This window comes from Centroberyx gerrardi, chromosome 11 (genome assembly GCF_048128805.1).
Source record: "Centroberyx gerrardi isolate f3 chromosome 11, fCenGer3.hap1.cur.20231027, whole genome shotgun sequence".
In the NCBI taxonomy this organism is placed as follows: Eukaryota; Metazoa; Chordata; class Actinopteri; order Beryciformes; family Berycidae; genus Centroberyx; species Centroberyx gerrardi.
The window spans coordinates 32474352-32500911 of record NC_136007.1 but is presented as its reverse complement, the minus strand read 5'-3'; positions in this window follow the sequence as shown (position 1 = coordinate 32500911).

Below are 26560 nucleotides of genomic sequence, written 5' to 3'. Positions count from 1 at the left end.
TACATTCAGCTGTTTTCAAAAGGCCTGCAGCCAACTGGTTTTATATTCTAACTTATCCTCCTGTATTTCTGGTAAACCTGCTTCAAATCAAACGTGTTGCACATCAAATTAAAGCTTAGGTTCTCTTCTTTCCAACAATTGTTGGCTTTCCATCCTATCACAACCTGGCTGCTTAAAATCAGACATTTAGTGTGGTCAATACCACACAGCTTTCAGAGCTGGGTCAGAGGTCAAATCTGTTCTGTATATTTAGCCTGGTCTTTCAGGCTAGCATGATCTGATTTACTGGAGTGACACCTCAATTTAAAGCTCAGATTCAGACCTTTTCATAGACTCCAACATTGTTGATTTTACCCCTTCTGGTGGCTAGCAGCACACTGATGAATTATGGTTACATTCAGCTGTTTTCAAAAGGCCTGTAGCCAACAGGTTTTATATTCTAACTTATCCTCCTGTATTTCTGGTAAACCTGCTTCAAATCAAACATGTTGCACATCAAATTAAAGCTTAGGTTCTCTTCTTTCCATCAATTGTTGGCTTTCCATCATAGCACAACCTGGCTGCTTAAAATCAGACATCTAGTGTGGTCAATACCACTGTTATGACCCTGGGTCATAATTGGGGGCTCGTCCGGTGCGTGATCAGCTACCTGTTGCAGGAGTAGATTTCATCCTCGGGAATGATTTGGCTGGTGAGAAAGTGTTTCCTACTCCCGAGGTCACTGAAATCCCCACTGCTGATGTGTGTGTTGTTGCTCCCGCTGCGCTCGATTTGCCTCCCATTTTTCCGGCGTGCGTCGTGACGCGTGCCCAGGCTCGTAAGCTTGGTGATTTAGTGGACCTTTCCGATTGTTTTTTGAACGCGTCTGATGATCCGGTCAGCCCCTCTTCTGAACCTGAAAGTGTGCCTGTTACTGTGGATGTGTTGCCTAATAATATGGATTTGTGTTTGGCAATAGATAAGGATCAGATTATCCAGGCTCAGCAGTCAGATGGTACATTGGCTGCATGTTTGTCTGCAGCTCAGGAACAGAGAAATGCTTCACAGCCAGTGTCTTATCTGTTTGATGAAGGTGTGTTGTTGCGTAAATGGTCGCCTGTGTCTGGGATGGAATGTGATGTGGTCTCCCAGGTTGTTGTGCCGAAAGAGTTCCGGCTCCAAGTGTTAAGTTTAGCCCACGATCACAGTCTGTCCGGCCATTTGGGGATCAAGAAAACATATCATCGGGTGCTCCGATATTTTTTCTGGCCAGGGTTAAAATCCAATGTCACCAAATTTTGTCGATCTTGCCATGTTTGCCAAATTACTGGAAAACCAAACCAGGTTATTCCTCCGGCTCCTTTACATCCGATCCCGGTAATTGGCGAACCTTTTGAGCATGTCATAATAGACTGTGTCGGTCCCTTGCCAAAAACCAAGACTGGTCACCAGTACCTGCTCACCATCATGTGCGCAGCCACACGTTTTCCTGAGGCCGTCCCGTTGCGCACGTTGAGGGCTAAAGCAGTGGTGAAAGCCTTGGTTAAGTTCTTTTCCACTTTTGGTTTGCCCAAACGCATTCAAACAGACCAAGGATCTAACTTTATGTCTAAGGTTTTTTCACAGGTGATGACAGAGTTGTCCATTAAGCATCAGATCTCCAGTGCGTACCACCCGGAGAGTCAGGGCGCACTGGAGAGATTTCATCAGACGTTGAAGTCCATGCTTCGAAAGTATTGTGCTGGGTCAAACAGGGAGTGGGATGAGGGTCTGCCACTGCTTCTGTTTGCCATTCGTGAAACCATACAGGAGTCTCTTGGGTTTAGTCCGGCTGAGTTGGTTTTTGGGCACACTGTGCGCGGCCCGCTACGTTTGCTGCGGGAGAGGTGGCTTGCAGACAAACCCAGCCCCGCGCACAGCATTTTAGACTATGTGAGTTCATTCAGGGAGAGGTTGCACACGGCTTGTGAGCTGGCACGCAGTTCCCTTTCCGCTGCACAGTCTAAAATGAAGAAACAGTATGATAAGAAAACACTCAGTCGCAATTTTCAGTCAGGTGACCATGTTTTGGTTCTGTTACCTATTGTTGGGTCCAGCCTCCAGGCAAAGTTTTGTGGTCCTTACGAGGTTGAGCGCAAATTGAGTGACACAGACTATGTAGTTAGTACGCCGGATAGGAGAAAGAAGTCCCGTGTGTGTCACATCAATATGTTGAAGCCATATTTTGTTCGTGAAACCTCCGAGGTGCCAACTGTGAACTCGGTGCCATGTGTCTCTCCTGTGGCGACTGTTGTGTCACCACCCTACAGTCCCGAGGAGGACGGGTTGCGTGGGCAGCCTGTTTCAGTTCCATGTGCGCGATTAGAGAATTCAAAAATTCTGAAAAACCTGGAGGAACATTTGTCGTATTTGTCTGAGCCGGCCATAAGTGATGTTTGCCATCTTATTCGTTGTCACGCACCGTTATTTGGTGATAAGCCCACCCAAACTACAGTCTTGCAGCATGATGTAGATGTTGGTGACCATAAGCCCATTAAACAGCACGCGTACCGCGTCAATCCGGTAAAGAGGGCTGCAATGCAAAAGGAGGTTGAGTATCTCCTGGAAAATGGCTTTGCTGTGCCAAGTTCCAGCCCGTGGAGCTCACCCTCGCTTTTGGTTCCGAAATCGGATCAAACGCCTCGTTTTTGTAATGACTTCCGTAAAGTGAATGCCGTTACTAAGCCAGACTCATTTCCTCTGCCACATATGGATGATTGTATAGATCGTGTCGGGTCAGCCAAGTACGTCACTAAGTTAGACCTATTGAAGGGTTACTGGCAGGTGCCCCTTACACCTTGTGCATCTGAGGTCTCAGCTTTTGTTACTCCTGACCATTTCTTACAGTATACCGTTATGCCATTTGGGTTAAGAAATGCTCCTGCCACTTTCCAACGGTTAATGAATACAGTTCTTTCTGGTGTCAAAAACTGTGAGGCGTACTTGGATGACATTGTGGTGTATTCTTCCACCTGGGCAGAGCATGTAGACAGTTTGCGAGAAGTATTCAGTCGTTTGAAGGGTGCTTCTTTGACTTTGAATCTGGCTAAATGTGAGTTTGGTAAGGCTGTAGTCACTTACTTAGGAAAACAAGTAGGCCAGGGGCAGGTGCGCCCCCTGTTGGCCAAAGTCCAGGCCATCCTGGATTTTCCTGTGCCAGAAACGCGGCGGCAACTCCGCCGGTTTCTGGGAATGTGTGGCTATTATCGAGGGTTCTGTAAAAATTTTGCTAGTGTAGTTGTGCCCCTAACTAGCTTGGTAAGCCCCTCCAGCCAATTTGTCTGGACTGCTGTGTGTCAGGACTCATTTGATTCTGCCAAGGCTCTTCTATGCAGCGCGCCTGTACTGGCTGCACCTGATTTTGCACGTCCCTTTAAGTTGGAGGTAGATGCCAGTGCTTATGGTGCAGGCGCTGTTCTTTTACAGGAGGATGATCATGGTATTGATCACCCAGTGTGTTACTTCTCAAAGAAATTCAACAAACACCAATTGAATTACAGTACAATTGAGAAGGAAGCCTTGGCATTGCTTTTGGCGTTACAGCACTTTGAGGTCTATGTTGGTTCGAGTTCAATTCCGGTTCATGTTTATTCAGACCACAATCCTCTCGTGTTCCTGTCTCGCATGCAGAATAACAATCAGCGTCTTATGCGCTGGTCGTTATTGCTGCAGGATTTCAACATTGAGATACATCACATTAAAGGAGTGGATAATATTGTGGCTGATGCATTGTCTCGTGTGGGGTTTTAGAAATCAAGCATTTCTTGGGGGAAGAAATGTTTGATCTTAGGTGGGGGGGTGTTATGACCCTGGGTCATAATTTGTATTTGAGTGTGTGTTTTTGTTGTTTATCCCTCCCTGCCTGAGGGTGGTGGTGTTCACCCCGTTTGTATGTTCTCCAGTTTGTTGAGTTGCAGGTGCCGGCTGGTGATTGGACGGGAGACTGATGGCGCCTATTTTAAAAAGGGCGTCTGTCCGATGCCGGCTCACTCCTCCTCCTTCCTGGCTCCCAACCGGACCGTGCTGTGCTTTGCCACATGAATACTGTGTTGACCTAGTGGTGTAGATTGACTTTGTTATTAAGAATGTAAATAACTTTTGGAAGAGCAGTCCCGGTAGCCATAGGGGTGAGAAGCCTTTTTTTCTTTGTTTTCTTTGCTTAAGTTAGGCAAGTTAGTTACCTTTTTTTTCCATAGATCGTTTTGTTTGTTATTTTGGCTGTGCTCCCCCCGACGTTTTGCTACCGTATTGAAGAGTGATTAAATAAATCAATTTTGTTTGGACTGCACCTGCTGTGGCACTGGTCATCTTTGGGAGTTGGGAAAGAGGGGAGTCACTTTTATGCTATGCTCGGTTTTCCCCTAGGCCGGGCGTAAAAACCACACAGCTTTCAGAGCTGGGTCAGAGGTCAAATCTGTTCTGTATATTTAGCCTGGTCTTTCAGGCTAGCATGATCTGATTTACTGGAGTGACACCTCAATTTAAAGCTCAGATTCAGACCTTTTTATAGACTCCAACATTGTTGATTTTAACCCTTCTGGTGGCTAGCAGCACACTGATGAATTATGGTTACATTCAGCTGTTTTCAAAAGGCCTGTAGCCAACAGGTTTTATATTCTAACTTATCCTCCTGTATTTCTGGTAAACCTGCTTCAAATCAAACATGTTGCACATCAAATTAAAGCTTAGGTTCTCTTCTTTCCATCAATTGTTGGCTTTCCATCCTAGCACAACCTGGCTGCTTAAAATCAGACATTTAGTGTGGTCAATACCACACAGCTTTCAGAGCTGGGTCAGAGGTCAAATCTGTTCTGTATATTTAGCCTGGTCTTTCAGGCTAGCATGATCTGATTTACTGGAGTGACACCTCAATTTAAAGCTCAGATTCAGACCTTTTCATAGAGTCCAACATTGTTGATTTTACCCCTTCTGGTGGCTAGCAGCACACTGATGAATTATGGTTACATTCAGCTGTTTTCAAAAGGCCTGTAGCCAACAGGTTTTCTATTCTAACTTATCCTCCTGTATTTCTGGTAAACCTGCTTCAAATCAAACATGTTGCGCATCAAATTAAAGCTTAGGTTCTCTTCTTTCCATCAATTGTTGGCTTTCCATCATAGCACAACCTGGCTGCTTAAAATCAGACATTTAGTGTGGTCAATACCACACAGCTTTCAGAGCTGGGTCAGAGGTCAAATCTGTTCTGTATATTTAGCCTGGTCTTTCAGGCTAGCATGATCTGATTTACTGGAGTGATACCTTCATGTAAACCTCAGATTCAGACCTTTTCATAGAGTCCAACATTGTTGATTTTACCCCTTCTGGTGGCTAGCAGCACACTGATGAATTATGGTTACATTCAGCTGTTTTCAAAAGGCCTGCAGCCAACTGGTTTTATATTCTAACGTATCCTCCTGTATTTCTGGTAAACCTGCTTCAAATCAAACATGTTGCACATCAAATTAAAGCTTAGGTTCTCTTCTTTCCATCAATTGTTGGCTTTCCATCATAGCACAACCTGGCTGCTTAAAATCAGACATCTAGTGTGGTCAATACCACACAGCTTTCAGAGCTGGGTCAGAGGTCAAATCTGTTCTGTATATTTAGCCTGGTCTTTCAGGCTAGCATGATCTGATTTACAGGAGTGATACCTCCATGTAAACCTCAGATTCAGACCTTTTCATAGAGTCCAACATTGTTGATTTTACCCCTTCTGGTGGCTAGCAGCACACTGATGAATTATGGTTACATTCAGCTGTTTTCAAAAGGCCTGCAGCCAACTGGTTTTATATTCTAACTTATCCTCCTGTATTTCTGGTAAACCTGCTTCAAATCAAACGTGTTGCACATCAAATTAAAGCTTAGGTTCTCTTCTTTCCAACAATTGTTGGCTTTCCATCCTATCACAACCTGGCTGCTTAAAATCAGACATTTAGTGTGGTCAATACCACACAGCTTTCAGAGCTGGGTCAGAGGTCAAATCTGTTCTGTATATTTAGCCTGGTCTTTCAGGCTAGCATGATCTGATTTACTGGAGTGATACCTTCATGTAAACCTCAGATTCAGACCTTTTCATAGAGTCCAACATTGTTGATTTTACCCCTTCTGGTGGCTAGCAGCACACTGATGAATTATGGTTACATTCAGCTGTTTTCAAAAGGCCTGCAGCCAACTGGTTTTATATTCTAACGTATCCTCCTGTATTTCTGGTAAACCTGCTTCAAATCAAACATGTTGCACATCAAATTAAAGCTTAGGTTCTCTTCTTTCCATCAATTGTTGGCTTTCCATCATAGCACAACCTGGCTGCTTAAAATCAGACATCTAGTGTGGTCAATACCACACAGCTTTCAGAGCTGGGTCAGAGGTCAAATCTGTTCTGTATATTTAGCCTGGTCTTTCAGGCTAGCATGATCTGATTTACTGGAGTGATACCTCCATGTAAACCTCAGATTCAGACCTTTTCATAGACTCCAACATTGTTGATTTTACCCCTTCTGGTGGCTAGCAGCACACTGATGAATTATGGTTACATTCAGCTGTTTTCAAAAGGCCTGCAGCCAACTGGTTTTATATTCTAACTTATCCTCCTGTATTTCTGGTAAACCTGCTTCAAATCAAACGTGTTGCACATCAAATTAAAGCTTAGGTTCTCTTCTTTCCAACAATTGTTGGCTTTCCATCCTATCACAACCTGGCTGCTTAAAATCAGACATTTAGTGTGGTCAATACCACACAGCTTTCAGAGCTGGGTCAGAGGTCAAATCTGTTCTGTATATTTAGCCTGGTCTTTCAGGCTAGCATGATCTGATTTACTGGAGTGACACCTCAATTTAAAGCTCAGATTCAGACCTTTTCATAGACTCCAACATTGTTGATTTTACCCCTTCTGGTGGCTAGCAGCACACTGATGAATTATGGTTACATTCAGCTGTTTTCAAAAGGCCTGTAGCCAACAGGTTTTATATTCTAACTTATCCTCCTGTATTTCTGGTAAACCTGCTTCAAATCAAACATGTTGCACATCAAATTAAAGCTTAGGTTCTCTTCTTTCCATCAATTGTTGGCTTTCCATCATAGCACAACCTGGCTGCTTAAAATCAGACATCTAGTGTGGTCAATACCACTGTCATGACCCTGGGTCATAATTGGGGGCTCGTCCGGTGCGTGATCAGCTACCTGTTGCAGGAGTAGATTTCATCCTCGGGAATGATTTGGCTGGTGAGAAAGTGTTTCCTACTCCCGAGGTCACTGAAATCCCCACTGCTGATGTGTGTGTTGTTGCTCCCGCTGCGCTCGATTTGCCTCCCGTTTTTCCGGCGTGCGTCGTGACGCGTGCCCAGGCTCGTAAGCTTGGTGATTTAGTGGACCTTTCCGATTGTTTTTTGAACGCGTCTGATGATCCGGTCAGCCCCTCTTCTGAACCTGAAAGTGTGCCTGTTACTGTGGATGTGTTGCCTAATAATATGGATTTGTGTTTGGCAATAGATAAGGATCAGCTTATCCAGGCTCAGCAGTCAGATGGTACATTGGCTGCATGTTTGTCTGCAGCTCAGGAACAGAGAAATGCTTCACAGCCAGTGTCTTATCTGTTTGATGAAGGTGTGTTGTTGCGTAAATGGTCGCCTGTGTCTGGGATGGAATGTGATGTGGTCTCCCAGGTTGTTGTGCCGAAAGAGTTCCGGCTCCAAGTGTTAAGTTTAGCCCACGATCACAGTCTGTCCGGCCATTTGGGGATCAAGAAAACATATCATCGGGTGCTCCGATATTTTTTCTGGCCAGGGTTAAAATCCGATGTCACCAAATTTTGTCGATCTTGCCATGTTTGCCAAATTACTGGAAAACCAAACCAGGTTATTCCTCCGGCTCCTTTACATCCGATCCCGGTAATTGGCGAACCTTTTGAGCATGTCATAATAGACTGTGTCGGTCCCTTGCCAAAAACCAAGACTGGTCACCAGTACCTGCTCACCATCATGTGCGCAGCCACACGTTTTCCTGAGGCCGTCCCGTTGCGCACGTTGAGGGCTAAAGCAGTGGTGAAAGCCTTGGTTAAGTTCTTTTCCACTTTTGGTTTGCCCAAACGCATTCAAACAGACCAAGGATCTAACTTTATGTCTAAGGTTTTTTCACAGGTGATGACAGAGTTGTCCATTAAGCATCAGATCTCCAGTGCGTACCACCCGGAGAGTCAGGGCGCACTGGAGAGATTTCATCAGACGTTGAAGTCCATGCTTCGAAAGTATTGTGCTGGGTCAAACAGGGAGTGGGATGAGGGTCTGCCACTGCTTCTGTTTGCCATTCGTGAAACCATACAGGAGTCTCTTGGGTTTAGTCCGGCTGAGTTGGTTTTTGGGCACACTGTGCGCGGCCCGCTACGTTTGCTGCGGGAGAGGTGGCTTGCAGACAAACCCAGCCCCGCGCACAGCATTTTAGACTATGTGAGTTCATTCAGGGAGAGGTTGCACACGGCTTGTGAGCTGGCACGCAGTTCCCTTTCCGCTGCACAGTCTAAAATGAAGAAACAGTATGATAAGAAAACACTCAGTCGCAATTTTCAGTCAGGTGACCATGTTTTGGTTCTGTTACCTATTGTTGGGTCCAGCCTCCAGGCAAAGTTTTGTGGTCCTTACGAGGTTGAGCGCAAATTGAGTGACACAGACTATGTAGTTAGTACGCCGGATAGGAGAAAGAAGTCCCGTGTGTGTCACATCAATATGTTGAAGCCATATTTTGTTCGTGAAACCTCCGAGGTGCCAACTGTGAACTCGGTGCCATGTGTCTCTCCTGTGGCGACTGTTGTGTCACCACCCTACAGTCCCGAGGAGGACGGGTTGCGTGGGCAGCCTGTTTCAGTTCCATGTGCGCGATTAGAGAATTCAAAAATTCTGAAAAACCTGGAGGAACATTTGTCGTATTTGTCTGAGCCGGCCATAAGTGATGTTTGCCATCTTATTCGTTGTCACGCACCGTTATTTGGTGATAAGCCCACCCAAACTACAGTCTTGCAGCATGATGTAGATGTTGGTGACCATAAGCCCATTAAACAGCACGCGTACCGCGTCAATCCGGTAAAGAGGGCTGCAATGCAAAAGGAGGTTGAGTATCTCCTGGAAAATGGCTTTGCTGTGCCAAGTTCCAGCCCGTGGAGCTCACCCTCGCTTTTGGTTCCGAAATCGGATCAAACGCCTCGTTTTTGTAATGACTTCCGTAAAGTGAATGCCGTTACTAAGCCAGACTCATTTCCTCTGCCACGTATGGATGATTGTATAGATCGTGTCGGGTCAGCCAAGTACGTCACTAAGTTAGACCTATTGAAGGGTTACTGGCAGGTGCCCCTTACACCTTGTGCATCTGAGGTCTCAGCTTTTGTTACTCCTGACCATTTCTTACAGTATACCGTTATGCCATTTGGGTTAAGAAATGCTCCTGCCACTTTCCAACGGTTAATGAATACAGTTCTTTCTGGTGTCAAAAACTGTGAGGCGTACTTGGATGACATTGTGGTGTATTCTTCCACCTGGGCAGAGCATGTAGACAGTTTGCGAGAAGTATTCAGTCGTTTGAAGGGTGCTTCTTTGACTTTGAATCTGGCTAAATGTGAGTTTGGTAAGGCTGTAGTCACTTACTTAGGAAAACAAGTAGGCCAGGGGCAGGTGCGCCCCCTGTTGGCCAAAGTCCAGGCCATCCTGGATTTTCCTGTGCCAGAAACGCGGCGGCAACTCCGCCGGTTTCTGGGAATGTGTGGCTATTATCGAGGGTTCTGTAAAAATTTTGCTAGTGTAGTTGTGCCCCTAACTAGCTTGGTAAGCCCCTCCAGCCAATTTGTCTGGACTGCTGTGTGTCAGGACTCATTTGATTCTGCCAAGGCTCTTCTATGCAGCGCGCCTGTACTGGCTGCACCTGATTTTGCACGTCCCTTTAAGTTGGAGGTAGATGCCAGTGCTTATGGTGCAGGCGCTGTTCTTTTACAGGAGGATGATCATGGTATTGATCACCCAGTGTGTTACTTCTCAAAGAAATTCAACAAACACCAATTGAATTACAGTACAATTGAGAAGGAAGCCTTGGCATTGCTTTTGGCGTTACAGCACTTTGAGGTCTATGTTGGTTCGAGTTCAATTCCGGTTCATGTTTATTCAGACCACAATCCTCTCGTGTTCCTGTCTCGCATGCAGAATAACAATCAGCGTCTTATGCGCTGGTCGTTATTGCTGCAGGATTTCAACATTGAGATACATCACATTAAAGGAGTGGATAATATTGTGGCTGATGCATTGTCTCGTGTGGGGTTTTAGAAATCAAGCATTTCTTGGGGGAAGAAATGTTTGATCTTAGGTGGGGGGGTGTTATGACCCTGGGTCATAATTTGTATTTGAGTGTGTGTTTTTGTTGTTTATCCCTCCCTGCCTGAGGGTGGTGGTGTTCACCCCGTTTGTATGTTCTCCAGTTTGTTGAGTTGCAGGTGCCGGCTGGTGATTGGACGGGAGACTGATGGCGCCTATTTTAAAAAGGGCGTCTGTCCGATGCCGGCTCACTCCTCCTCCTTCCTGGCTCCCAACCGGACCGTGCTGTGCTTTGCCACATGAATACTGTGTTGACCTAGTGGTGTAGATTGACTTTGTTATTAAGAATGTAAATAACTTTTGGAAGAGCAGTCCCGGTAGCCATAGGGGTGAGAAGCCTTTTTTTCTTTGTTTTCTTTGCTTAAGTTAGGCAAGTTAGTTACCTTTTTTTTCCATAGATCGTTTTGTTTGTTATTTTGGCTGTGCTCCCCCCGACGTTTTGCTACCGTATTGAAGAGTGATTAAATAAATCAATTTTGTTTGGACTGCACCTGCTGTGGCACTGGTCATCTTTGGGAGTTGGGAAAGAGGGGAGTCACTTTTATGCTATGCTCGGTTTTCCCCTAGGCCGGGCGTAAAAACCACACAGCTTTCAGAGCTGGGTCAGAGGTCAAATCTGTTCTGTATATTTAGCCTGGTCTTTCAGGCTAGCATGATCTGATTTACTGGAGTGACACCTCAATTTAAAGCTCAGATTCAGACCTTTTTATAGACTCCAACATTGTTGATTTTAACCCTTCTGGTGGCTAGCAGCACACTGATGAATTATGGTTACATTCAGCTGTTTTCAAAAGGCCTGTAGCCAACAGGTTTTATATTCTAACTTATCCTCCTGTATTTCTGGTAAACCTGCTTCAAATCAAACATGTTGCACATCAAATTAAAGCTTAGGTTCTCTTCTTTCCATCAATTGTTGGCTTTCCATCCTAGCACAACCTGGCTGCTTAAAATCAGACATTTAGTGTGGTCAATACCACACAGCTTTCAGAGCTGGGTCAGAGGTCAAATCTGTTCTGTATATTTAGCCTGGTCTTTCAGGCTAGCATGATCTGATTTACTGGAGTGACACCTCAATTTAAAGCTCAGATTCAGACCTTTTCATAGAGTCCAACATTGTTGATTTTACCCCTTCTGGTGGCTAGCAGCACACTGATGAATTATGGTTACATTCAGCTGTTTTCAAAAGGCCTGTAGCCAACAGGTTTTCTATTCTAACTTATCCTCCTGTATTTCTGGTAAACCTGCTTCAAATCAAACATGTTGCGCATCAAATTAAAGCTTAGGTTCTCTTCTTTCCATCAATTGTTGGCTTTCCATCATAGCACAACCTGGCTGCTTAAAATCAGACATTTAGTGTGGTCAATACCACACAGCTTTCAGAGCTGGGTCAGAGGTCAAATCTGTTCTGTATATTTAGCCTGGTCTTTCAGGCTAGCATGATCTGATTTACTGGAGTGATACCTTCATGTAAACCTCAGATTCAGACCTTTTCATAGAGTCCAACATTGTTGATTTTACCCCTTCTGGTGGCTAGCAGCACACTGATGAATTATGGTTACATTCAGCTGTTTTCAAAAGGCCTGCAGCCAACTGGTTTTATATTCTAACGTATCCTCCTGTATTTCTGGTAAACCTGCTTCAAATCAAACATGTTGCACATCAAATTAAAGCTTAGGTTCTCTTCTTTCCATCAATTGTTGGCTTTCCATCATAGCACAACCTGGCTGCTTAAAATCAGACATCTAGTGTGGTCAATACCACACAGCTTTCAGAGCTGGGTCAGAGGTCAAATCTGTTCTGTATATTTAGCCTGGTCTTTCAGGCTAGCATGATCTGATTTACAGGAGTGATACCTCCATGTAAACCTCAGATTCAGACCTTTTCATAGAGTCCAACATTGTTGATTTTACCCCTTCTGGTGGCTAGCAGCACACTGATGAATTATGGTTACATTCAGCTGTTTTCAAAAGGCCTGCAGCCAACTGGTTTTATATTCTAACTTATCCTCCTGTATTTCTGGTAAACCTGCTTCAAATCAAACGTGTTGCACATCAAATTAAAGCTTAGGTTCTCTTCTTTCCAACAATTGTTGGCTTTCCATCCTATCACAACCTGGCTGCTTAAAATCAGACATTTAGTGTGGTCAATACCACACAGCTTTCAGAGCTGGGTCAGAGGTCAAATCTGTTCTGTATATTTAGCCTGGTCTTTCAGGCTAGCATGATCTGATTTACTGGAGTGACACCTCAATTTAAAGCTCAGATTCAGACCTTTTCATAGACTCCAACATTGTTGATTTTACCCCTTCTGGTGGCTAGCAGCACACTGATGAATTATGGTTACATTCAGCTGTTTTCAAAAGGCCTGTAGCCAACAGGTTTTATATTCTAACTTATCCTCCTGTATTTCTGGTAAACCTGCTTCAAATCAAACATGTTGCACATCAAATTAAAGCTTAGGTTCTCTTCTTTCCATCAATTGTTGGCTTTCCATCATAGCACAACCTGGCTGCTTAAAATCAGACATCTAGTGTGGTCAATACCACTGTCATGACCCTGGGTCATAATTGGGGGCTCGTCCGGTGCGTGATCAGCTACCTGTTGCAGGAGTAGATTTCATCCTCGGGAATGATTTGGCTGGTGAGAAAGTGTTTCCTACTCCCGAGGTCACTGAAATCCCCACTGCTGATGTGTGTGTTGTTGCTCCCGCTGCGCTCGATTTGCCTCCCGTTTTTCCGGCGTGCGTCGTGACGCGTGCCCAGGCTCGTAAGCTTGGTGATTTAGTGGACCTTTCCGATTGTTTTTTGAACGCGTCTGATGATCCGGTCAGCCCCTCTTCTGAACCTGAAAGTGTGCCTGTTACTGTGGATGTGTTGCCTAATAATATGGATTTGTGTTTGGCAATAGATAAGGATCAGCTTATCCAGGCTCAGCAGTCAGATGGTACATTGGCTGCATGTTTGTCTGCAGCTCAGGAACAGAGAAATGCTTCACAGCCAGTGTCTTATCTGTTTGATGAAGGTGTGTTGTTGCGTAAATGGTCGCCTGTGTCTGGGATGGAATGTGATGTGGTCTCCCAGGTTGTTGTGCCGAAAGAGTTCCGGCTCCAAGTGTTAAGTTTAGCCCACGATCACAGTCTGTCCGGCCATTTGGGGATCAAGAAAACATATCATCGGGTGCTCCGATATTTTTTCTGGCCAGGGTTAAAATCCGATGTCACCAAATTTTGTCGATCTTGCCATGTTTGCCAAATTACTGGAAAACCAAACCAGGTTATTCCTCCGGCTCCTTTACATCCGATCCCGGTAATTGGCGAACCTTTTGAGCATGTCATAATAGACTGTGTCGGTCCCTTGCCAAAAACCAAGACTGGTCACCAGTACCTGCTCACCATCATGTGCGCAGCCACACGTTTTCCTGAGGCCGTCCCGTTGCGCACGTTGAGGGCTAAAGCAGTGGTGAAAGCCTTGGTTAAGTTCTTTTCCACTTTTGGTTTGCCCAAACGCATTCAAACAGACCAAGGATCTAACTTTATGTCTAAGGTTTTTTCACAGGTGATGACAGAGTTGTCCATTAAGCATCAGATCTCCAGTGCGTACCACCCGGAGAGTCAGGGCGCACTGGAGAGATTTCATCAGACGTTGAAGTCCATGCTTCGAAAGTATTGTGCTGGGTCAAACAGGGAGTGGGATGAGGGTCTGCCACTGCTTCTGTTTGCCATTCGTGAAACCATACAGGAGTCTCTTGGGTTTAGTCCGGCTGAGTTGGTTTTTGGGCACACTGTGCGCGGCCCGCTACGTTTGCTGCGGGAGAGGTGGCTTGCAGACAAACCCAGCCCCGCGCACAGCATTTTAGACTATGTGAGTTCATTCAGGGAGAGGTTGCACACGGCTTGTGAGCTGGCACGCAGTTCCCTTTCCGCTGCACAGTCTAAAATGAAGAAACAGTATGATAAGAAAACACTCAGTCGCAATTTTCAGTCAGGTGACCATGTTTTGGTTCTGTTACCTATTGTTGGGTCCAGCCTCCAGGCAAAGTTTTGTGGTCCTTACGAGGTTGAGCGCAAATTGAGTGACACAGACTATGTAGTTAGTACGCCGGATAGGAGAAAGAAGTCCCGTGTGTGTCACATCAATATGTTGAAGCCATATTTTGTTCGTGAAACCTCCGAGGTGCCAACTGTGAACTCGGTGCCATGTGTCTCTCCTGTGGCGACTGTTGTGTCACCACCCTACAGTCCCGAGGAGGACGGGTTGCGTGGGCAGCCTGTTTCAGTTCCATGTGCGCGATTAGAGAATTCAAAAATTCTGAAAAACCTGGAGGAACATTTGTCGTATTTGTCTGAGCCGGCCATAAGTGATGTTTGCCATCTTATTCGTTGTCACGCACCGTTATTTGGTGATAAGCCCACCCAAACTACAGTCTTGCAGCATGATGTAGATGTTGGTGACCATAAGCCCATTAAACAGCACGCGTACCGCGTCAATCCGGTAAAGAGGGCTGCAATGCAAAAGGAGGTTGAGTATCTCCTGGAAAATGGCTTTGCTGTGCCAAGTTCCAGCCCGTGGAGCTCACCCTCGCTTTTGGTTCCGAAATCGGATCAAACGCCTCGTTTTTGTAATGACTTCCGTAAAGTGAATGCCGTTACTAAGCCAGACTCATTTCCTCTGCCACGTATGGATGATTGTATAGATCGTGTCGGGTCAGCCAAGTACGTCACTAAGTTAGACCTATTGAAGGGTTACTGGCAGGTGCCCCTTACACCTTGTGCATCTGAGGTCTCAGCTTTTGTTACTCCTGACCATTTCTTACAGTATACCGTTATGCCATTTGGGTTAAGAAATGCTCCTGCCACTTTCCAACGGTTAATGAATACAGTTCTTTCTGGTGTCAAAAACTGTGAGGCGTACTTGGATGACATTGTGGTGTATTCTTCCACCTGGGCAGAGCATGTAGACAGTTTGCGAGAAGTATTCAGTCGTTTGAAGGGTGCTTCTTTGACTTTGAATCTGGCTAAATGTGAGTTTGGTAAGGCTGTAGTCACTTACTTAGGAAAACAAGTAGGCCAGGGGCAGGTGCGCCCCCTGTTGGCCAAAGTCCAGGCCATCCTGGATTTTCCTGTGCCAGAAACGCGGCGGCAACTCCGCCGGTTTCTGGGAATGTGTGGCTATTATCGAGGGTTCTGTAAAAATTTTGCTAGTGTAGTTGTGCCCCTAACTAGCTTGGTAAGCCCCTCCAGCCAATTTGTCTGGACTGCTGTGTGTCAGGACTCATTTGATTCTGCCAAGGCTCTTCTATGCAGCGCGCCTGTACTGGCTGCACCTGATTTTGCACGTCCCTTTAAGTTGGAGGTAGATGCCAGTGCTTATGGTGCAGGCGCTGTTCTTTTACAGGAGGATGATCATGGTATTGATCACCCAGTGTGTTACTTCTCAAAGAAATTCAACAAACACCAATTGAATTACAGTACAATTGAGAAGGAAGCCTTGGCATTGCTTTTGGCGTTACAGCACTTTGAGGTCTATGTTGGTTCGAGTTCAATTCCGGTTCATGTTTATTCAGACCACAATCCTCTCGTGTTCCTGTCTCGCATGCAGAATAACAATCAGCGTCTTATGCGCTGGTCGTTATTGCTGCAGGATTTCAACATTGAGATACATCACATTAAAGGAGTGGATAATATTGTGGCTGATGCATTGTCTCGTGTGGGGTTTTAGAAATCAAGCATTTCTTGGGGGAAGAAATGTTTGATCTTAGGTGGGGGGGTGTTATGACCCTGGGTCATAATTTGTATTTGAGTGTGTGTTTTTGTTGTTTATCCCTCCCTGCCTGAGGGTGGTGGTGTTCACCCCGTTTGTATGTTCTCCAGTTTGTTGAGTTGCAGGTGCCGGCTGGTGATTGGACGGGAGACTGATGGCGCCTATTTTAAAAAGGGCGTCTGTCCGATGCCGGCTCACTCCTCCTCCTTCCTGGCTCCCAACCGGACCGTGCTGTGCTTTGCCACATGAATACTGTGTTGACCTAGTGGTGTAGATTGACTTTGTTATTAAGAATGTAAATAACTTTTGGAAGAGCAGTCCCGGTAGCCATAGGGGTGAGAAGCCTTTTTTTCTTTGTTTTCTTTGCTTAAGTTAGGCAAGTTAGTTACCTTTTTTTTCCATAGATCGTTTTGTTTGTTATTTTGGCTGTGCTCCCCCCGACGTTTTGCTACCGTATTGAAGAGTGATTAAATAAATCAATTTTGTTTGGACTGCACCTGCTGTGGCACTGGTCATCTTTGGGAGTTGGGAAAGAGGGGAGTCACTTTTATGCTATGCTCGGTTTTCCCCTAGGCCGGGCGTAAAAACCACACAGCTTTCAGAGCTGGGTCAGAGGTCAAATCTGTTCTGTATATTTAGCCTGGTCTTTCAGGCTAGCATGATCTGATTTACTGGAGTGACACCTCAATTTAAAGCTCAGATTCAGACCTTTTTATAGACTCCAACATTGTTGATTTTAACCCTTCTGGTGGCTAGCAGCACACTGATGAATTATGGTTACATTCAGCTGTTTTCAAAAGGCCTGTAGCCAACAGGTTTTATATTCTAACTTATCCTCCTGTATTTCTGGTAAACCTGCTTCAAATCAAACATGTTGCACATCAAATTAAAGCTTAGGTTCTCTTCTTTCCATCAATTGTTGGCTTTCCATCCTAGCACAACCTGGCTGCTTAAAATCAGACATTTAGTGTGGTCAATACCACACAGCTTTCAGAGCTGGGTCAGAGGTCAAATCTGTTCTGTATATTTAGCCTGGTCTTTCAGGCTAGCATGATCTGATTTACTGGAGTGACACCTCAATTTAAAGCTCAGATTCAGACCTTTTCATAGAGTCCAACATTGTTGATTTTACCCCTTCTGGTGGCTAGCAGCACACTGATGAATTATGGTTACATTCAGCTGTTTTCAAAAGGCCTGTAGCCAACAGGTTTTCTATTCTAACTTATCCTCCTGTATTTCTGGTAAACCTGCTTCAAATCAAACATGTTGCGCATCAAATTAAAGCTTAGGTTCTCTTCTTTCCATCAATTGTTGGCTTTCCATCATAGCACAACCTGGCTGCTTAAAATCAGACATTTAGTGTGATCAATACCACACAGCTTTCAGAGCTGGGTCAGAGGTCAAATCTGTTCTGTATATTTAGCCTGGTCCTTCAGGCTAGCATGATCTGATTTACTGGAGTGACACCTCAATTTAAAGCTCAGATTCAGACCTTTTCATAGAGTCCAACATTGTTGATTTTACCCCTTCTGGTGGCTAGCAGCACACTGATGAATTATGGTTACATTCAGCTGTTTTCAAAAGGCCTGCAGCCAACAGGTTTTATATTCTACCTTATCCTCCTGTATTTCTGGTAAACCTGCTTCAAATCAAACATGTTGCACATCAAATTAAAGCTTAGGTTCTCTTCTTTCCATCAATTGTTGGCTTTCCATCATAGCACAACCTGGCTGCTTAAAATCAGACATTTAGTGTGGTCAATACCACACAGCTTTCAGAGCTGGGACAGAGGTCAAATCTGTTCTGTATATTTAGCCTGGTCTTTCAGGCTAGCATGATCTGCTTTACTGGAGTGATACCTCCATGTAAACCTCAGATTCAGACCTTTTCATAGAGTCCAATATTGTTGATTTTAACCCTTCTGGTGGCTAGCAGCACACTGATGAATTATGGTTACATTCAGCTGTTTTCAAAAGGCCTGCAGCCAACTGGTTTTATATTCTACCTTATCCTCCTGTATTTCTGGTAAACCTGCTTCAAATCAAACATGTTGCACATCAAATTAAAGCTTAGGTTCTCTTCTTTCCAACAATTGTTGGCTTTCCATCATAGCACAAGCTGGCTGCTTAAAATCAGACATTTAGTGTGGTCAATACCACACAGCTTTCAGAGCTGGGTCAGAGGTCAAATCTGTTCTGTATATTTAGCCTGGTCTTTCAGGCTAGCACGATCTGATTTACTGGAGTGACACCTCAATTTAAAGCTCAGATTCAGACCTTTTCATAGAGTCCAACATTGTTCATTTTACCCCTTCTGGTGGCTAGCAGCACACTGATGAATTATGGTTACATTCAGCTGTTTTCAAAAGGCCTGTAGCCAACAGGTTTTCTATTCTAACTTATCCTCCTGTATTTCTGGTAAACCTGCTTCAAATCAAACATGTTGCGCATCAAATTAAAGCTTAGGTTCTCTTCTTTCCATCAATTGTTGGCTTTCCATCATAGCACAACCTGGCTGCTTAAAATCAGACATTTAGTGTGATCAATACCACACAGCTTTCAGAGCTGGGTCAGAGGTCAAATCTGTTCTGTATATTTAGCCTGGTCCTTCAGGCTAGCATGATCTGATTTACTGGAGTGACACCTCAATTTAAAGCTCAGATTCAGACCTTTTCAAAGAGTCCAACATTGTTCATTTTACCCCTTCTGGTGGCTAGCAGCACACTGATGAATTATGGTTACATTCAGCTGTTTTCAAAAGGCCTGTAGCCAACAGGTTTTCTATTCTAACTTATCCTCCTGTATTTCTGGTAAACCTGCTTCAAATCAAACATGTTGCGCATCAAATTAAAGCTTAGGTTCTCTTCTTTCCATCAATTGTTGGCTTTCCATCATAGCACAACCTGGCTGCTTAAAATCAGACATTTAGTGTGATCAATACCACACAGCTTTCAGAGCTGGGTCAGAGGTCAAATCTGTTCTGTATATTTAGCCTGGTCCTTCAGGCTAGCATGATCTGATTTACTGGAGTGACACCTCAATTTAAAGCTCAGATTCAGACCTTTTCATAGAGTCCAACATTGTTGATTTTACCCCTTCTGGTGGCTAGCAGCACACTGATGAATTATGGTTACATTCAGCTGTTTTCAAAAGGCCTGCAGCCAACAGGTTTTATATTCTACCTTATCCTCCTGTATTTCTGGTAAACCTGATTCAAATCAAACATGTTGCACATCAAATTAAAGCTTAGGTTCTCTTCTTTCCATCAATTGTTGGCTTTCCATCATAGCACAACCTGGCTGATTAAAATCAGACATTTAGTGTGGTCAATACCACACAGCTTTCAGAGCTGGGACAGAGGTCAAATCTGTTCTGTATATTTAGCCTGGTCTTTCAGGCTAGCATGGTCTGCTTTACTGGAATGATACCTCCATGTAAACCTCAGATTCAGACCTTTTCATAGAGTCCAATATTGTTGATTTTAACCCTTCTGGTGGCTAGCAGCACACTGATGAATTATGGTTACATTCAGCTGTTTTCAAAAGGCCTGCAGCCAACTGGTTTTATATTCTACCTTATCCTCCTGTATTTCTGGTAAACCTGCTTCAAATCAAACATGTTGCGCATCAAATTAAAGCTTAGGTTCTCTTCTTTCCATCAATTGTTGGCTTTCCATCATAGCACAACCTGGCTGCTTAAAATCAGACATTTAGTGTGGTCAATACCACACAGCTTTCACAGCTGGGTCAGAGGTCAAATCTGTTCTGTATATTTAGCCTGGTCCTTCAGGCTAGCATGATCTGATTTACTGGAGTGACACCTCAATTTAAAGCTCAGATTCAGACCTTTTCATAGAGTCCAACATTGTTGATTTTACCCCTTCTGGTGGCTAGCAGCACACTGATGAATTATGGTTACATTCAGCTGTTTTCAAAAGGCCTGTAGCCAACAGGTTTTCTATTCTAACTTATCCTCCTGTATTTCTGGTAAACCTGCTTCAAATCAAACATGTTGCGCATCAAATTAAAGCTTAGGTTCTCTTCTTTCCATCAATTGTTGGCTTTCCATCATAGCACAACCTGGCTGCTTAAAATCAGACATTTAGTGTGATCAATACCACACAGCTTTCAGAGCTGGGTCAGAGGTCAAATCTGTTCTGTATATTTAGCCTGGTCCTTCAGGCTAGCATGATCTGATTTACTGGAGTGACACCTCAATTTAAAGCTCAGATTCAGACCTTTTCATAGACTCCAACATTGTTCATTTTAAACCTTCTGGTGGCTAGCAGCACACTGATGAATTATGGTTATATTCAGCTGTTTTTAAAAGGCCTGCAGCCAACTGGTTTTATATTCTAAAGTATCCTCCTGTATTTCTGGTAAACCTGCTTCAAATCAAACATGTTGCACATCAAATTAAAGCTTAGGTTCTCTTCTTTCCATCAATTGTTGGCTTTCCATCATAGCACAACCTGGCTGCTTAAAATCAGACATTTAGTGTGGTCAATACCACACAGCTTTCAGAGCTGGGTCAGAGGTCAAATCTGTTCTGTATATTTAGCCTGGTCTTTCAGGCTAGCATGATCTGATTTACTGGAGTGACACCTGAATTTAAACCTCAGATTCAGACCTTTTCATAGAGTCCAACATTGTTGATTTTGCCCCTTCTGGTGGCTAGCAGCACACTGATGAATTATGGTTACATTCAGCTGTTTTTAAAATAATAATAATAATAATAATCTTTATTTGTATAGCGCTTTTCAAAACAAAGTTACAAAGTGCTTTACAAAACATGATAAAAGAGTACAACATACTCAGGAGTCCAACATTGTCATAAATAAGATAAAAATAAATAAAACATGAAGCATAGACACCAAATAAAACAAAGTTTATAATAAAAGTAATAAGATAAAAGTGATAAAAATAAATGAAAAACAGACAGAAATACTGTAAATACTATGAAAAAGCCTTCCTGTAAAAGTGGGTTTTAAGAAGCGATTTAAAAGAATGCAATGACTTTGCTAGCCTAAGATCCTCAGGGAGGGAGTTCCACAGCTGCGGGGCTCGAACAGCAAATGCCCGATCTCCTTTTGTGACAAGGCGGGCTTTTGGAACATTCAGGAGGGTCAAACCTGAGGAACGCAGGCAGCGACTAGGCTCATATGGAGCTAATAAATCTAAAATGTAAGTAGGAGCAAGGCCATGTAAGGCTTTAAACGTAATCAGTAAAATCTTAAAATCACATCTATACCTAACAGGTAACCAGTGAAGAGAGGCGAGGATGGGTGTGATATGGTCTTGTCTCTTGGAATTTGTTAAAAGTCTGGCTGCTGCCAACGGCCTGCAGCCAACAGGTTTTATATTCTAACTTATCCTCCTGTATTTCTGGTAAACCTGCTTCAAATCAAACATGTTGCACATCAAATTAAAGCTTAGGTTCTCTTCTTTCCATCAATTGTTGGCTTTCCATCATAGCACAACCTGGCTGATTAAAATCAGACATTTAGTGTGGTCAATACCACACAGCTTTCAGAGCTGGGACAGAGGTCAAATCTGTTCTGTATATTTAGCCTGGTCTTTCAGGCTAGCATGGTCTGCTTTACTGGAATGATACCTCCATGTAAACCTCAGATTCAGACCTTTTCATAGAGTCCAATATTGTTGATTTTAACCCTTCTGGTGGCTAGCAGCACACTGATGAATTATGGTTACATTCAGCTGTTTTCAAAAGGCCTGCAGCCAACTGGTTTTATATTCTACCTTATCCTCCTGTATTTCTGGTAAACCTGCTTCAAATCAAACATGTTGCGCATCAAATTAAAGCTTAGGTTCTCTTCTTTCCATCAATTGTTGGCTTTCCATCATAGCACAACCTGGCTGCTTAAAATCAGACATTTAGTGTGGTCAATACCACACAGCTTTCACAGCTGGGTCAGAGGTCAAATCTGTTCTGTATATTTAGCCTGGTCCTTCAGGCTAGCATGATCTGATTTACTGGAGTGACACCTCAATTTAAAGCTCAGATTCAGACCTTTTCATAGAGTCCAACATTGTTGATTTTACCCCTTCTGGTGGCTAGCAGCACACTGATGAATTATGGTTACATTCAGCTGTTTTCAAAAGGCCTGTAGCCAACAGGTTTTCTATTCTAACTTATCCTCCTGTATTTCTGGTAAACCTGCTTCAAATCAAACATGTTGCGCATCAAATTAAAGCTTAGGTTCTCTTCTTTCCATCAATTGTTGGCTTTCCATCATAGCACAACCTGGCTGCTTAAAATCAGACATTTAGTGTGATCAATACCACACAGCTTTCAGAGCTGGGTCAGAGGTCAAATCTGTTCTGTATATTTAGCCTGGTCCTTCAGGCTAGCATGATCTGATTTACTGGAGTGACACCTCAATTTAAAGCTCAGATTCAGACCTTTTCATAGACTCCAACATTGTTCATTTTAAACCTTCTGGTGGCTAGCAGCACACTGATGAATTATGGTTATATTCAGCTGTTTTTAAAAGGCCTGCAGCCAACTGGTTTTATATTCTAAAGTATCCTCCTGTATTTCTGGTAAACCTGCTTCAAATCAAACATGTTGCACATCAAATTAAAGCTTAGGTTCTCTTCTTTCCATCAATTGTTGGCTTTCCATCATAGCACAACCTGGCTGCTTAAAATCAGACATTTAGTGTGGTCAATACCACACAGCTTTCAGAGCTGGGTCAGAGGTCAAATCTGTTCTGTATATTTAGCCTGGTCTTTCAGGCTAGCATGATCTGATTTACTGGAGTGACACCTGAATTTAAACCTCAGATTCAGACCTTTTCATAGAGTCCAACATTGTTGATTTTGCCCCTTCTGGTGGCTAGCAGCACACTGATGAATTATGGTTACATTCAGCTGTTTTTAAAATAATAATAATAATAATAATCTTTATTTGTATAGCGCTTTTCAAAACAAAGTTACAAAGTGCTTTACAAAACATGATAAAAGAGTACAACATACTCAGGAGTCCAACATTGTCATAAATAAGATAAAAATAAATAAAACATGAAGCATAGACACCAAATAAAACAAAGTTTATAATAAAAGTAATAAGATAAAAGTGATAAAAATAAATGAAAAACAGACAGAAATACTGTAAATACTATGAAAAAGCCTTCCTGTAAAAGTGGGTTTTAAGAAGCGATTTAAAAGAATGCAATGACTTTGCTAGCCTAAGATCCTCAGGGAGGGAGTTCCACAGCTGCGGGGCTCGAACAGCAAATGCCCGATCTCCTTTTGTGACAAGGCGGGCTTTTGGAACATTCAGGAGGGTCAAACCTGAGGAACGCAGGCAGCGACTAGGCTCATATGGAGCTAATAAATCTAAAATGTAAGTAGGAGCAAGGCCATGTAAGGCTTTAAACGTAATCAGTAAAATCTTAAAATCACATCTATACCTAACAGGTAACCAGTGAAGAGAGGCGAGGATGGGTGTGATATGGTCTTGTCTCTTGGAATTTGTTAAAAGTCTGGCTGCTGCCAACGGCCTGCAGCCAACAGGTTTTATATTCTAACTTATCCTCCTGTATTTCTGGTAAACCTGCTTCAAATCAAACATGTTGCACATCAAATTAAAGCTTAGGTTCTCTTCTTTCCATCAATTGTTGGCTTTCCATCATAGCACAACCTGGCTGCTTAAAATCAGACATTTAGTGTGGTCAATACCACACAGCTTTCAGAGCTGGGTCAGAGGTCAAATCTGTTCTGTATATTTAGCCTGGTCTTTCAGGCTAGCATGATCTGATTTACTGAAGTGACACCTCAATTTAAAGCTCAGATTCAGACCTTTTCATAGAGTCCAACATTGTTCATTTTAAACCTTCTGGTGGCTAGCAGCACACTGATGAATTATGGTTATATTCAACTGTCTTTAAAAGGCCTGCAGCCAACTTGTTTTATATTCTAACTTATCCTCCTGTATTTCTGGTAAACCTGCTTCAAATCAAACATGTTGCACATCAAATTAAAGCTTAGGTTCTCTTCTTTCCATCAATTGTTGGCTTTCCATCATAGCACAACCTGGCTGCTTAAAATCAGACATTTAGTGTGGTCAATACCAGACAGCTTTCAGAGCTGGGTTAGAGGTCAAATCTGTTCTGTATATTTAGCCTGGTCTTTCAGGCTAGCATGATCTGATTTACTGAAGTGACAACTCAATTTAAAGCTCAGATTCAGACCTTTTCATAGAGTCCAACATTGTTCATTTTAAACCTTCTGGTGGCTAGCAGCACACTGATGAATTATGGTTATATTCAACTGTCTTTAAAAGGCCTGCAGCCAACTGGTTTTATATTCTAACTTATCCTCCTGTATTTCTGGTAAACCTGCTTCAAATCAAACATGTTGCACATCAAATTAAAGCTTAGGTTCTCTTCTTTCCATCAATTGTTGGCTTTGCAACAGGTTGCCAACAGGTTTTCTATTCTAACTTATCCTCCTGTATTTCTGGTAAACCTGCTTCAAATCAAACATGTTGCACATCAAATTAAAGCTTAGGTTCTCTTCTTTCCATCAATTGTTGGCTTTCCATCATAGCACAACCTGGCTGCTTAAAATCAGACATTCAGTGTGGTCAATACCAGAAAGATTCAGACCTTTTCATAGAGTCCAACATTGTTGATTTTACCCCTTCTGGTGGCTAGCAGCACACTGATGAATTATGGTTACATTCAGCTGTTTTCAAAAGACCTGCAGCGAACAGGTTTTATATTCTAACTTATCCTCCTGTATTTCTGGTAAACCTGCTTCAAATCAAACATGTTGCACATGAAATCAAAGCTGAGGTTCTCTTCTTTCCATCAATTGTTGGCTTTCCATCATAGCACAACCTGGCTGCTTAAAATCAGACATTTAGTGTGGTCAATACCACACAGCTTTCAGAGCTGGGTCAGAGGTCAAATCTGTTCTGTATATTTAGCCTGGTCTTTCAGGCTAGCATGATCTGATTTGCTGGAGTGACACCTCAATTTATAGCTCAGATTCAGCCCTTTTCATAGAGTCCAACATTGTTGATTTTACCCCTTCTGGTGGCTAGCAGCACACTGATGAATTATGGTTACATTCAGCTGTTTTCAAAAGGTCTGCAGCCAACAGGTTTTCTATTCTAACTTATCATCCTGTATTTCTGGTAAACCTGCTTCAAATCAAACATGTTGCACATGAAATTAAAGCTTAGGTTCTCTTCTTTCCATCAATTGTTGGCTTTGCAACAGGTTGCCAACAGGTTTTCTATTCTAACTTATCCTCCTGTATTTCTGGTAAACCTGCTTCAAATCAAACATGTTGCACATCAAATTAAAGATTAGGTTCTCTTCTTTCCATCAATTGTTGGCTTTCCATCATAGCACAACCTGGCTGCTTAAAATCAGACATTCAGTGTGGTCAATACCAGAAAGATTCAGACCTTTTCATAGAGTCCAACATTGTTGATTTTACCCCTTCTGGTGGCTAGCAGCACACTGATGAATTATGGTTACATTCAGCTGTTTTCAAAAGGCCTGCAGCCAACAGGTTTTATATTCTACCTTATCCTCCTGTATTTCTGGTAAACCTGCTTCAAATCAAACATGTTGCACATCAAATTAAAGCTTAGGTTCTCTTCTTTCCATCAATTGTTGGCTTTCCATCATAGCACAACCTGGCTGCTTAAAATCAGACATTTAGTGTGGTCAATACCACACAGCTTTCAGAGCTGGGTCAGAGGTCAAATCTGTTCTGTATATTTAGCCTGGTCTTTCAGGCTAGCATGATCTGATTTACTGGAGTGACACCTCAATTTAAAGCTCAGATTCAGACCTTTTCATAGAGTCCAACATTGTTCATTTTAAACCTTCTGGTGGCTAGCAGCACACTGATGAATTATGGTTATATTCAGCTGTTTTTAAAAGGCCTGCAGCCAACTGGTTTTATATTCTAACTTATCCTCCTGTATTTCTGGTAAACCTGCTTCAAATCAAACATGTTGCACATCAAATTAAAGCTTAGGTTCTCTTCTTTCCATCAATTGTTGGCTTTCCATCATAGCACAACCTGGCTGCTTAAAATCAGACATTTAGTGTGGTCAATACCAGACAGCTTTCAGAGCTGGGTTTAGAGGTCAAATCTGTTCTGTATATTTAGCCTGGTCTTTCAGGCTAGCATGATCTGATTTACTGAAGTGACACCTCAATTTAAAGCTCAGATTCAGACCTTTTCATAGAGTCCAACATTGTTCATTTTAAACCTTCTGGTGGCTAGCAGCACACTGATGAATTATGGTTATATTCAACTGTCTTTAAAAGGCCTGCAGCCAACTGGTTTTATATTCTAACTTATCCTCCTGTATTTCTGGTAAACCTGCTTCAAATCAAACATGTTGCACATCAAATTAAAGCTTAGGTTCTCTTCTTTCCATCAATTGTT